The 14911-nt window shown below is 40.2% G+C and overlaps 2 long non-coding RNA genes across 2 annotated transcripts in view; one reads left to right on the forward strand and one right to left on the reverse strand.

Moving 5' to 3' along the window:
* Positions 1-12886, reverse strand: LOC117509829. Its single transcript, XR_004560549.1, has 3 exons — positions 12695-12886; positions 1229-1232; positions 1-10 (listed from the first exon to the last, which is right to left on the reverse strand). It is a non-coding gene; the product is annotated as an uncharacterized LOC117509829 (long non-coding RNA).
* The window catches only part of LOC117509830, a 26236-nt gene continuing 14200 nt past the window's right edge, over positions 2876-14911 (forward strand). Inside the window, exons 1-2 of the long non-coding RNA XR_004560550.1 lie at positions 2876-3086; positions 10233-10237. This is a non-coding gene — a long non-coding RNA (uncharacterized LOC117509830). The remainder of the gene's footprint in view (positions 3087-10232; positions 10238-14911) is intronic.

Raw genomic sequence — 14911 nt, forward strand, 5'->3', positions numbered from 1 at the left:
GAGCACACTGCTTCATTCTTGTCATGACTGTACATCTATGACCATGGGTCATCTACAGAGGAACAGATGGTTCATACTTGTATTGTCCACTCGATAAGAGGGATTCAATAAAATGCGGTGTTTAAAATTTTTTCCCCCACAGCAGAGGCGCGATATGGTGCAACACGTTCCAGCTGCTCACACTGTGTTTGTGCATTTGCACAACACAGTCACTGGTGTGTCGTGCACGCACTCATGACAGCAGGTGGTATGTTTCGTGGTTCCCAATTTGGTGTTTGGTTCGCAGTTTTTTTTCCTGGTTTCTGCGTCTTTCGTGTTATGTATGAAGGGGCGCTAAGGATGCAATGGGGTGATGGCAAGGCTCACTAACCAAGCACAAAAAAATGTGATGAGTTGGGAGAAACAATGTCTTGGATTTGGACCAAATGTGGCACACACACTTAGGTGTATTCCAGAACTGCCCTGGCAAAATCAGTCAGACGTCAATTATTTTTATGAAGGTCATCATCACTTTTTGTCAAATGTCAGACTGCCATAGTTATATAAATTATGTGGTAATCTGGGAGATGATGAAGTTGACAAACCTTCACCTCTTTTTATCTTACTTGCATTTACTTGTTGAACTGGGACTGTCTCCTTCTGTGTTTTCCCCCATAGGTTTGTTGGTCATTTTTTTGAAGGTAGAGCTCAGCGGTCTTGGTGCTCATGTTGACAATCAGCCAGTGGAGCATAGTTAAACAACATGGATGCAGGTGTTACTGCTCTGCAGGTCACAATCAACGCCAAGTCCCCGGCTATGGGAATGCATCCATCTTTAAATCAGCAAGCTAGTTTATCTTTCATGGTAAAATTGACAGGATGAAGGCATTTGGATAATTTGCAAGTCACATAAAGATCATAGCCATCCATCAAAATGTTAACACAATTCTACCCATGTACACATGTAAAATAAAACATTTTTTTTTAATCTCCTCCATCTTAACCAAACCTTTTGTTTGGGACTTATCATCCTGGTCACGGTCCGCCCTTTCTGTTGTCACCTCAGTCTTATCGACCAAGGTGGTACTTTGTGGCAACAATCTGTTATTCATAATCCAAATACCTGCATGCCTGCAGTGAGATGAGAGAAGCACAAACATGACTTACACGGATTTCTTTAGTTCCTGCAGCAGGCTAAAAAAAGGAAATAAATGATCTGAATCCCATAACAAAAATGGCATCCCTAAACAATTCTAAAGGTAGGAAAACAAATGTATTAGTATTTCCTATTAACAAGGATAGACGTTCCTTGACTTAAGATATTTGTTAGCATAATTTTGTTAACATTTCACATATTTTTGCTCAGCTAATGGATAACAGCATCGCGAGTATTCAGTATTCCTAAGGCCCATTGGTTCGAAGGTCCATCAGTCTAGATGTGGCCATGGTGTAATTCTCGACCGAGAAGACCATGAGCAGTGGTGGAGCATGCAGGCAGATGTCCGGAGCTCTAGCACATCCTCACTGCCAGGCCAGAAGATGTGCCATGAAGAAATTATCATATTGAGAGAAAGATGTCACTTAAGGTATAATTCATCAACATTTAACTGACAGGAGAGCAGAGAAAATACTAAGGTGATCGCCAATCATAAGCCCTAAGATTCACTAACAGACCCAGAAATTAAACAAAGTTGAGGCTGAGACCTGTTCCATTACTAATAAAATGGATTTTAAAGGATAGGAAGCACAGTTCCATACTATGCCAGTATGCTAGCCATACGAGAGGGAGAATCAATCTTAAGTCTGGACTTGAATGTCTCTACAGAATCTGATGTTTTATTGATGTAGGGTGATCATTCCACAAAACAGACAGACTTTATATTCACCCTAGGGACATAAAATAGTCCTGCACCCTGAGAATGCAGAGCCCGCGCCGGTACGTAGGGTATAAGTAGGGCAGCTAAGTAGGGAGATACTGAATAATTTTATAGGTTAATAGCAGAACCTTAAAATCTGACCTCACAGAGACAGGAAGCCAGTGAAGAGACGCCAAAATGGATGCAATGTGGTTGAACTTTCAGTTTCCTGTCAAGAGTCTGACAGCAGCATTTTGAACCAAATGGACTGTGGGAAACCAGAAAATAGAATATTGCAGTAGTCCAGTCTGGAAGAAATGCATGAATCAGGGTCTTTGCATCAGCCATAGACAGGACGGGATGAATCTTTGCTATATTTCACAGGTCCTTATGTCGTGTGAAATATAGTGTGAAAGCAGTCCTTGTGATATCTCTAATGTGTAGGTCAAAGACAACGTGGGATGAAAAATCACTCCAAGGTTCCTCACTTTGTCAGTGTGATGTATGATGAAACATGAGCCTAGGTTAAGCTGGTCAAACTGATGCTGATATCTCGCTGGACCAAGGACCATCATTTCGGTCTTATCAGAGTTTAAAAGTAAGAAATTGCTGGACATCCCGCTTTCAATGATGCAATGCAATCCTCTAAGGTTTTTATGTGTATGAGATTACCAGCAGTTATTGGCATGTACATCTGAGTATCATCAACATAGCAATTAAAGGTAATCCCAAAACGCCGCAATATGCACCAAAGAGGTGCTATATAAAAAGGGAGAAAAGCAGGGAGCCTAAGACGGAACCCTGGGGAACCCCATATTTCATGTCACCAAGGTTAGAGAGTAAGGATTTTCCTCCACATATCCACAGTTCTCACACTCAGCACCTGCTCCCCTCAAGGCTGCATGCTGAGCCTACTGCTCTTCCCCCTCGACACCTCTGACTGCACCCCGACACTAAAAAAAAAAAAAAAAAAAAAAATTGACTCATTGGATTAACTCAATTCAATTATAAGCAGGATTTTCATCTAATGAATACCGTATTTTCCAGACTATAAGTTGCACCAGAGTATAAGTCGCACCAGCCACTATATCCATTATAAAGAAAAATAAACCATAAATAAGTCGCACTGGACTATAAATCGCATGGACATACAGGTATGTTAACATGAAAAGTTCAGATGCTAATATTGTGACGGCAAAAGGAAGAAATGGCGCCACCTTGAGTTGAGAAGATTTATTCGACAGAATGAATGTGGTTCTGCAACAGATGTCATTACTCACAACAACCATGTCACTCAGGGTGCCGAAAATGTGAAACGTGAAAACGTGCATTACGCCAAGAGCGCAACAGGAACATCAAAATAACATGTGAACAAGTTCACTTAACCCTCAGTTTCACTCCAAATCATTGAAACCATTGAATTCTTCATCCTCTGTGTCACTTTGAAACAACTGCGCCAACTCCGGAGGAAGACAAAGTGCCGCGTCCTCTTCTATGTCACTTTCCTCAGTTCCAGTTAGTCCAGCCTTTCTGAATCCCGACACGATGGTTTTGGTTGTCACTGAAGCCCATGCTTTGTCGATCCATCCGAAGACTTGTTAAGTTATCAGTAATGTTGAAATTGTTATTTTTCTATGGAAGTCAGAAGTCGCAGGAACAGTCACACAAGCCTTGAGTGCCCTCTCGTGAGCTGCATTTTACCTACAGATATGTTTGTATTTTGCAGACCACATTGCGAGCCGAACCATAACCCGCACCATCGCTGAACCGTTTTTTTCTGACACATTACCCGCTGTGGACCATAGTACACACCAGGTGTCAGCTGCCGATGTTTGTGCAGCACCTACCTGCGCAGCTCATGACCTCCCCATGGTGTCGACGCCAGCTCCTTCCAAGTGCAGACACTAATCCTCCGCCGTCGCTCATCCAGTGCTCCCACGCAACTCTTAGCGTCAACTTAAACACTCTGCTCACACTGATATCCAAGGGTTGAAGCTGTTTTGTTCAGTGCTGTATAAAGTACCGGAAAATCACACTCAAGTAAAAGTACAGATACCCGTTAAAAAATGACTTTGGTAGAAGTTCAAGTCACTGATTGAAATGCTACTCAAGTAAAAGTCTTAAAGTGTCTAGTATTTATTGTACTTAAGTATGACAAGTAATGTACAACTAAATGTACTCAAGTATTGAAAGTAAAAGTACAAGTAAATGTTAATAATCAAAAAACGGACTGATTTTTTAAAATAAAAGTTTATCTAGGCTTGTAAATGACTGGTAGTATTAGTCAAAATACTGAAAATTGTGCACATCACACAAAAACACTTCAGAAACAAGGTTTCAAAACCTAAACGAGAGTAGGCTACTCACTAGGTGTTCACAGGAAACAGTTATTTCTATATTTATTTATTTTCTTTTATCTTTTCTGTTGTGTTTTGTTTCATTAGGTTCTTTTTGTCTCTTTCTCTAAAATTGTATTGTAACATTATTAGTCTATTATTATTGACTATTATTGTTGTTGCTATAATATATGAATAAAAATAAATTCAAAAAATTACAATTTGACTCTTTTACAACAACGAATGCTGAGCCATTAATTATACAGAAAACAAATCAACACAAACGTGTTGATGCGAACAGCTTAATGCTAACCTTAACATTGAAAACGCTATAGACATGCTAACGCGTTAGCATCTGTGCCGTTTTTAAGTTATAAAATACATCTATCAACTGTTTTCAGAAGACCATAACAGGTAGGTTTAACATAAAAATATTAAATATTACTCACAGACATATGCTCTTCAGGGTTTTAGCGGGGAAAAATTAGGATAAAGCGAAATAAAACAATGACTCCACGAATCATAGATTGAAGCACTGCTTCGATCTGCGAATCATTGCTTCAATTGGTTCAAGGTTCAAAGTAAAGACGTGCTGCAGAAAAGTTTATTACAGACCCGCTGCAGGTCTGTAATCAATGTAGAGAAATTATCATTTTCCTGACAAACACCCCCCAAGTGTGCAACTGCAAAAAAAGCCTACCCTAACCCTAACCCCCAAACATGACTCCTGGCATTGACACCAAAGAGTTCAATCTTTGTCTCATCAAACCAGAGAATTTTCTTTCTCATGGTCTAAGAGTCCTTCAGGGCAAACTCCAGGCGGGATGCCATGTGCCTTTAACAAAGGAGTGCCTTCCATCTGGCCATGCAGGCCTGATTCGTGGATTGCTCCAGAGATGGTTGTCTTTTTGGAAGGTTCTCTTCCATCCACAGAGGAATGCTGGAGTTCTGAGAGTGACCAGGTTCTGAGGTGATCAGGTTCCTGGTCACCTCCCTAATTAAGGCCTTTCTTCCCTGATTGCTCGGTTTAGACGGGGGCAGCCAGCTCTAGGAAGAATCCTGACGGATTCAAACGTCTTCCATTTACAGATGATGGAGGCCGTTTGCTCATTGGGACTTTCAAAACAGCAGAAATGTTTCTGTACCCTTCCCTACATTTGTGCTTAGAGACAATCCTGTCTCTGAGGTCTACAAACAATTCCTTTGACTTTATGTTTGGTTTGTGCTCTGACATGCACCGTCAAGTGTGGGACCTTATACGTAACCAGGTGTGTGCCTTTCCAAATCATGTCCAATCAACTGAATTTACCCCAGGTAGACTCCAGTTAAGCTGGAGAAACATCTCAAGGATAATCAGTGGAAACAAGATGCACCTGAGCACAATTTTGAGTTTCATGGCAAAGGCTGTGAATACTTATGTATACTTGATTTCTTAGTTTTAGTTTTAATACATTTACAAAAATATAAACTTTTCACTTTGTCATTATGGGGATTTGTGTGTAGAATTATCAGGAAAAAATTAATTTCAACATTTTTGGAATCAGGCTCCAGACCTGAACTCAATGGAAAATCTTTGGAGGGAGCTGAAACTCCAAACCTGAAAGATTTGGAGAAGATCTGTATGGAGGAGTGGAACAAAATCCCTGTTGCAGTGTGTGAAAACTTGGTCAAGAACTACAGGAAACGTCTGACCTCTGTAATGGCAGACAAATGTTTCTGTACCAGTTGTTAAGCTCTGTTTTTCTAGGGGGTCAAATACTTATTTTATGCAATAAAATGGAAATTAATTATTTAAAAATCATACAATGTGATCTTCTGGCTTTTTTTTTTAGATTCTGTCTCTCACAGTTGAAGTGTACCTACGATAAAAATTACAGACCTATCCATTCCTTGTAGGTGGGAAAACCTGTAAAACCGACAGGGGGCCAAATACTTATTTTCCCCACTGTATGTATAGAAATTGTTCTGCCAGTTTGGCATTTACCATCACTATTTATGCAGACAGGGTAAAAAAAAAACAAAAAACAGAAAAACCCATAGCAGGATTAAAACAAAGTCAGTTAAATATGATTTATCATCTGCTCTAACAGCATTTCCAATCATTGGACTGAATGAGAGAAAGATGTTTCACATTTTGAACACATGTTCCAAAAGGCGATGGAGTCCATGGACTGGTGGTCCCGCTGTGTGACTGACAGTTTGGTATTTGTGCATATGAAAGACACACTTTGTTGATTGCACGGCTCTATTTTTCCCAATCCTCTGATGGAGGAATGCTGTGCCATGTGGACACCATTCTCACTATATTCATTACTTTGTTCCCCATAATCCCCCAGGCAGGCCCCTGCGCTTCCCAGAATGCACCGCAGCACCAGCAGAGTTCCAGCGCTTCACAGAACATGTAAACAATAGCTAGCGAGCTTGTGGATGGCATTGATCCAGCGAGTTCACGGGCGATTATGATGACACGTTTTCCCAAGTTGAGAGGGTTATCCAGAGGGGTGTAGCACCTGTGATGGACCTCAGCCGTGCCCCGATGTTGTTCATACTTCACGAGATTTGTTTACATTGTGCCGTGAACCGGAACTCTGCTGTAACCAACCAGCGACCTCTCGCGTGAGTCACGGACCACAAGATGGTGCGAAATTCACAACTACGAAGCAGCGAATGGCCACCCAAGTAGTGTTTGATTTCTTTGTCCATTTTCAAATTTTTGGATAAGTCTCTATAGACAAATGAATGGAGACAGGGCCAATGTAAGAAAGAATCCATAAAAAGCAACATAGCCAGGCAGTTTTTATTAAAATAAATACAGTTCATTCAGAAAGTATTCACAGCACTTCACTTTTTCCATATTTATGTTACAGACTGAGTCCAAAATGGATGAAATTCATTTCCCCCTCAAAATTCTACACACAGTGTCCCATAATGACAATGTGAAAAAAGTTTGAGATTTTTGCAAATTTATTAAAAATAAAAAAAAACTAAGAAATCATATGTACACAAGTATTCACAGCCTTTGCCATGAAGCTCAAAATTGAACTCAGGTGCATCCTGTTTCCACTGATCGTCCTTGAGATGTTTCTACAACTGAATGCATGTCGGAGCACAAACCAAGCATGAAGTCAAAGAAACTGCCTATAGACCTCAGAGACAGGATTGTCTTGAGGCACAAATTTGGTGAAGGGGACAGAAATATTTCTGCTGCTTTGAAGGTCCCAGTGAGCACAGAGGCCTCCATCTGTAAATGGAAGAAGTTCAGATCCACCAGGACTCTTCCTAGAGCTGGCCGCCCATTTAAACTGAGTGACTGGGGGAGAAGGGAGCCAGGGAGATGACCAAGAACCCAAAGGTCACTCTGTCAGAGCTCCAGCATTCCTCTGGAGAGGAGAACCTTTCTCTGCAGCAATCCACTAATCAGGCCTGTATGGCAGAGTGGCCAGACAGAGGCCACTCCTCCACATGTCAGCCTGCCTGAAGTTTGCCAAAAGGCACTTGAAGGACTCTCAGACCATGAGAAACAAAATTCTCTGGTCTGATGAAACAAATTTTGAACTCCTTGGTTTCAATGCCAGGAATCATGTTTGGAGGAAACCATGTACCATCCCTACATTGAAACATGGTGGTGGCAGCATCATGCTATGGGGATGTTTTTCAGCGTCAGGAACCAGGAGACTAGTCAGGATTGAGAGAAAGATAAATGTAGCAATGTACAGAGACATTCTGTATGAAAACCTGTTCCACAGCGCGACTGTTCTTCTTTCAGCAGGACAAAGACCCTCAGCACACAGCCAAGAAATCAGAAGAGTGGCTTCAGGACAACTCTGAATGTCCTTGAGTGGCCCAGCCAGAACCCAGACCTGAATCTGAGTGAACATCTCTGGAGATATCTAAAAATGCCTGTGCACCAATGCTCCCCATCCAACCTGACAGAGCTTGAGAGGTGCTGCAAAGAGGAATGGGCAAAACTGCCCAAATATAGGTGCAACAAGCTTGTGACACCATATTCAAGAAGACTTGAAGCTGTAATTGCTGCCAAAGGTGCATCAACAAGGTATTGAGCAAAGGGTGTGAATGCGATTAAAAAAAAAACAAAAAACAAACAAACAACCAGCAACAACAACAACCTTTTGCATATTGTCATTATGGGGTATTGTGAGCAGACGAGGGAAAAAAAAATGATTTACTCCATTTTGGAATAAGGCTGTAACATATCAAAATGTGGAAAAAGTTAAGCGCTGTCAATACTTTCCAGATGCACTATATTAATAGTAACAGTCTAAGATGGATGCATGGACGGCTGGACGAATGCACGGATGGACATCAACAAGCAGCAATAGCCTTGATGGCCACCAGATCTAGGCTTTGGAAATGACAAACTGATAAATAAGCTCATTTCAAGCTGCATGTAACTTCAACTACACCTACTTAATCTTTATCATGCATGTGATGACTATTCCATGCAACAATCCCAGATATGTCCAACAGATGGCAGTGTTCAGCAGGTGGCAGACAGGTCCACATAAGCAATGTTTAGTTTATTATTATTATTATTAATGACTCATTAATAATAACTGGAATGACTATCATTAATTAATCTGAAGTCGTACAACATCATATATATTTTTACCAACCTGGAAATACTTGGCTCCGTCTGTCCATCTATTACAGATGGGTTCTTTTGTGACCCCAAATGCAGAAAACCAGCAGGATACATTCAAAGACATGTTTAAACATTAACAAGCCAGCAACATGAAAAGTGTAGAGTATAAATAAAAAGTTTAAATCAACTGGGAGTTGATTATAATTGACTGCAGGTGGACTGATGGCTGAATGAGTTCAGGTATAAGTGTAACAGGAAGAAAACAAACCAAACAAGAACAGAGAAGACTGTGTCAAAGTAAAACAGGAAATGGGATGAAACTGACAAGGCAGGGAGCATGAATGTTCTCTGCGAGGTCACTCTTTATGGGCTGGTTCATTCTGCTATGTGACCTCAAATCAGGAGGTGGAGAACTCCAGCTTCAGAAAATTAAAGTCCAGCTACATACAGTTGTACGCAAATGTTTGGGCACCCCTGATAATTTTCATGATTTTCCTTTATAAATCATTGGTTATCTGGATCCAAAATTTCAGTTAAATATATCATAGCAGACGGACACACTGATATTTGAGAAGTGAAATGAAGTTTCTAGTATTTACAGAAAGTGTGCAATAATAATTATTTAAACAAAATTGAGCAGGTGCATAAATTTGGGCACCCTTGTCATTTTATTAATTTGAATACATTTAGCACACAGAATTGGAATTTTGGAACACAAAATTGGTTTGGTAAGCTCATTGACCCTTGACTTCCTTACACAGGTGAATCCAATCATGACAAAGGGTATTTAAGGTGGCCATTTGCAAATGTTTCCCCTCTTTGCATCTCTTCTAATGAGTGGCAACATGGGAGCCTCTAAAAAAAACCTCTGAAATGACCCGAAAACAAAGATTGTTCAACATCATGGTTTAGGGGAAGGATACAAAAAGCTATCTCAGAGATCTCAGCTGTCAGTTTCCACTTTGAGGAACATAGTGAGAAAATGGAATACTGCAGGCACAGTACGAGTTAAGGCCCGAAGTGGCAGGCCAAGAAAAATCTCAGATAAGCTGAAGCAAAGGATGGTGAAAACAGTCATAGTCAACCCACAGACCTGCTCCAAAGACCTACAGCATGATCTTGCTGCAGATAGTGTCTCTGTACATCATTCAACTATACAGCACACTTTGCACAAAGAGATGCTGTAATGTAGAGGAAGCCTTTTCTGCTTACACGCCACAAACAGAGACACTTGAGGTATGCTAAAGCACATTTGGACAAGCCAGCTTCATTTTGGAATAAGGTGCTGTGGACTGATGAAACTAAAGCCGAGTTATTTGGACATAACAAGGAGCGGTACACATGGCTAAACAAAACAAAACAAAATAAAAAAAACAGCACAGCATTCCAAGAAAAATGTTTGCTACCAACAGTAAAATTTGGAGGTGGTTCCATCATGCTGTGGGGCTGTGTGGCCAGTGCAGGTACTGGGACTCTTGTTAAAGTTGAGGGTCACATGGATTCCAGTCAATATCAGCAGATTCTTGAAAACAGTGTTCATGAATCAGTGACAAAGTTGATGTTGTGCTGGGGCTGGATCTTTCAACAAGACAACGACCCTAAATACTGCTCAAAATCTACTAAGACATTCATGCAGAGGAACAAGTACAGCGTTCTGGAATGGCCATCTCAGCCCCAGACCTGAGTATTATTGAAAATCTGTGGTGTGATTTTAAGTGGGCTGTTCATGCTCAGAAACCAACAAACCTGAGATGTTTTATAAAGAAGAATGGACCAAAATACCTTCAACCAGAATCCAGACAGACAATCATCGGAAGCTATAGGAAGCATTTAGAGGCTGTTACTTCTCAAATATTACTATGTTTGTCTGCTATATGATATATTTAACTGAAATTGCTGATCCAAACAACCAATGATTTATAAAAAGGAAAATCATGGAAATCATCAGGGGTGCCCAAACTTTCTTATATAACAGCTGAGTGGATCCTTGTCATTTGATTGGTGCTTTTTATGTCACATGACATGGATTAATTCATCCCATTTGTGTTGCATTGCATTTAGAGTGCAGCTTGGTTCCATGTAGAGTGCAAAATTGGTTCCATATGTTTGGTATCATTGCACTCTGCACGCACACACACCCACGTCCTCGTGCACACGCGCCCACAGACACACACAAAGCAAATCCACTGTGCTGTCTGGAGGCTGTTAGCAGAAAGAAAGAAAGAAAAGGGTTAGCTTTTTGGTAGTACATACACACACGAGCACAGACCAGGTTGCACGCGCGCGTGTGTGTGTGTGCGCGCGGGGGACAACGACTCTCCCTTGACATAATTTGACTGAGCTAACTGACGCTGCTAATTCTTGTAAGACACACACAACAAATCCACTGTGCTGTCTGCAGGCTGTTAGCAGGAAGAAAGAATGAAAAGCTTGACTCATTTCTGATGTAATTTTTTTTTCGCTGCACTAAGGACGTACAGTCGACCAAGCCGGTTGCGTGTGCGCACGTGGGGAACAGCGACACAATAATTTGATTGAGCTAACTGACACTGCTGATTCGTGAAACACACACACACAAAATCTACTCCGCTGTAAGCCGTCTGGATGCATGAAGACCTGTTCACATGAAACGCTGATGTGATTTTTGGCTTGACTGAGGAACTACACAGTCTCTTTTTTAATGGAAGTCCAATGTCAGTGCACAGCGTCACTGGACTGCACATTACAGTGGAACATGACAATGTAAGTCCCTTTTCTGTTTATAAATTAATAAAATATCAAATGACAAGGATCTATTTTAGCCGTTATACAAAACAAATAATGAATGTTTTTACATTGTTTCAATGGAACGAATATTTCATGAGGTGAAAGCTGGAACAAACCATTCGCTGAGGCTTGTTGAATGGTATGTTCCAGCTTTCACCTCATGAAATATTCGTACCATTGAACTCAAACGTTCATTATTTGTTTAACATACAACTGTATTTGTTCCATCTTCCTAATAAACCACCTGATTGTAATTAATTCAGCTCTTCAGGCAGGTTGTTGAGCTAATTATTGAGATCACCTATTTTAGGTGCACAGCACTTTGCACTTTGAGATTCTATGAAATGTAAAGTGCATTACAAATAAAATGTATTATTATTATTACTACAGGTGGTAGCAACATGAGAGGCCTTTTACTTTGTGAAGCCGGAGTTTTAAACTTCTGCCCCAAATGCAGAAAACCAGTAGAATATGTTCAAACTGTGTTCTTTAATCAAAGCCCATTTTTGTTAAAGATCATATACAGGTGCTCACTGTTCCAAGCACAAAGTCCTAAAATCAAACTGCAGGGTCAAAAGTCACAAAAGAAAATACAGGTCTAAAGCAGGACAGTTGACATGGAAAACATAAACACACAGAAAACACAAGAACAAAATCATCAAAAGAACAAGCAACCAGGAAGCTGCAGGGCAGAGTTTAAATAGACTGGGAGGTGATTACGGTTGACTGCAGGTGCACCGATGGCTGAATGAGTTCAGGTGTGAGCGCAAACAGAAAGAAAGCAAACCAAACAAGAACAGAGAAGACTGTCAAAGTAAAACAGGAAGTAGGGTGAAACTGACAAGTCATTACAATAAAACCAAAGTTGGACATTTAGCAATAAACCTCAATAACACATACAAAACAAGACTGAAATCAGATATACATTTAAAGAATAAACCAGAACTAAAGCTACTAAAGAGTCACATGGTCCACAGCACCTTCCGACTCACTGCACTTTACATTTACTTTTCCAAAGCACATTGATCATTCTAATCGTTCATTCATTTTCTATGTCCCCTTACTGCAGTCAATGGTCACAGGGGGCTGGAGCCTATCCCAGCAGTCACAGGGCGTGAGGCAGGGTACACCCTGGACAGGATGCCAGTCTATACTGAGTTCAATTTATTTGTACAGCACCAAATCACAACATAAGTCATTCCAAGATGCTTCACAACAGTAAGCTCTAACCTTACTCACCCCCTGAACAAGCACATTGGCAGCAGTGGTTAGGAAAACCTCCCTTGGGTGGTTTTTCATTACAAGAAGAAACCTCAAGCAGACCAGATTCAGTGGGGTGGCCATCTGCTTTGGCCATACTACCAATAACAAACATAACAAAATATGTCAAACATGCAAGAACAAAAATGTTGCAGCTGATGATTTTTTTTTTCTTCAGGACCTCCCATCGTGGTAATCAGGTGCTAAAACACATCTCTTGATGCGAGCTGTTCGGACGCCTGGAACATACTCAACTCCACCTCCCATTTGCCTTTACCAGGGCTATGACAAGTGTGAGAGTGTCAGTCCCACAGCCTCATGGGGTTACATGTAGGTGATCGGATCAATGCGAGAAACCTCCCAGAAACAAATTCCCGTTCCAGCTGATTCGATCTATTTGAAAATAACACTGGTTGTACATTAAAATACGAACATGTCAAATTTGAAAAGTTCAATACATTTTAGCTGCACAAACGAAAGAAATCTGAAATGGAACTTGGAAACGTTTGAGCATGAAATCAGTGAAAATGGCATGCATGCACAGTGTCAGTGTTATATTATATTATATTATACAGTGAGGCAAATAAGTATTTGATCCACTGTTGATTTTGCAAGTTTTCCCACCTACAATGTGATTTTTTTTTTTTTTTTTTTAAGCTTCTGTCTCTCACAGTTGAAGTGTACGTACTATAGAAATTACAGACCTCGCCATTCTTTGTAGGTGGGAAAACCTGCAAAATCAACAGTGGATCAAATACTTATTTGCCTCACTGTATATATTATATATTACATTAGACATGCCAATTCATACACATTGTGTATTATCGACGTGCCTTTCAGTTTCCTTACCTCTGCTACTTGTGTTTAGAGCATCAGCAGAGACAGACTGGCTTCCTGTGTTGTTGGGATTCAACACAGCCTCACATGTGTTGGCCATGATATAATTAATTATAACTAATAATATAACAATTGCATGTATATGTTTGACTTAAACACGAGAATTTTGTTGATCCATTTACATATTCTTGATAATCTGATTAATCTGGATTTCATCTAGAATCTTTTTTCATGCACGTTTTTAGACATATTCGACTTGTGTTGACTGTAGCTTAGCACTTATAACTTATTTTTTTTAAATATCAACTTTTTACATGTTGATAGAAGAATACCCTCAAAAAAGTATATTATAAATATTATTGCAATTCACATTAATTTTTAAATTCCTGTTTTCCTATTCTGCTGTTATAGCAGACACCCAAAGCAAAAATAATCATCAGCAAGCTTTCCATGCTTTTCTTGTCTATAGGGCAGATGTAGAGCACATAATTTAAAAGAAGTTGTCTCCACGCACGTTGTCCATCCGTTGCTGCCCTGTCAGCTTCCATTACTCCTTACTAAACGATCTTCCAAAGGGAATTTAAATTAATTGTGATGATCACAATAATGATTAGATTGAGCTCACCAACACAACTCAATCACCTCAAAAGACTTTTAGGCCCCCTGCTTTTTTCCCTTTGTGTAGCACCCCTTGGGAATATATTGCAGCTCTGTGGAATGATCTGCCAGCACAGATCCATCAATCAGACTCTGTGGAGACTTTTAAATCTAAACTGAAGACACATTTTTTTTCCCCATGTTTTATCACTATAGTATTTTATGTTACTGCGTGTCTTCTTTTATTCTTTTTACAGTACTTATTTATGTTTTTATTCTTTTATTGTGTTTTTAATCTTCTAATTCATTTTGTTCTGCTTTTTAAATGCTGTTCCGTGAATCCCACCCCTGCCACATTTCTCCATGTAATGTGGAGTTGCGTCAGAAAGGGCATTTGACGTAAAACTTATGCAAATTCAACAGCACATTCACCTTGGCTCTGCTCTGGCGACCCCGAGTGCAAATAAGGGAGCAGCCGAAGGGACTTACTTACTTTTTTACTCCTTCCCGTGTCCAGCTCCCTACATTTGGATCCATTGCCTGAAACTGTCCGGTTCCGTCTGGACCCCTAACCATAACATCGTTTCTGCTTAAAACTGACTTTAGAATGATTTAAGAAGTTTTACCTTCTCATCTGATGGTCAATAATCCCATTAATCCATTTAATCGCTTTGGGT

Source organism: Thalassophryne amazonica, chromosome 5 (genome assembly GCF_902500255.1).
Source record: "Thalassophryne amazonica chromosome 5, fThaAma1.1, whole genome shotgun sequence".
Taxonomy (NCBI): Eukaryota; Metazoa; Chordata; class Actinopteri; order Batrachoidiformes; family Batrachoididae; genus Thalassophryne; species Thalassophryne amazonica.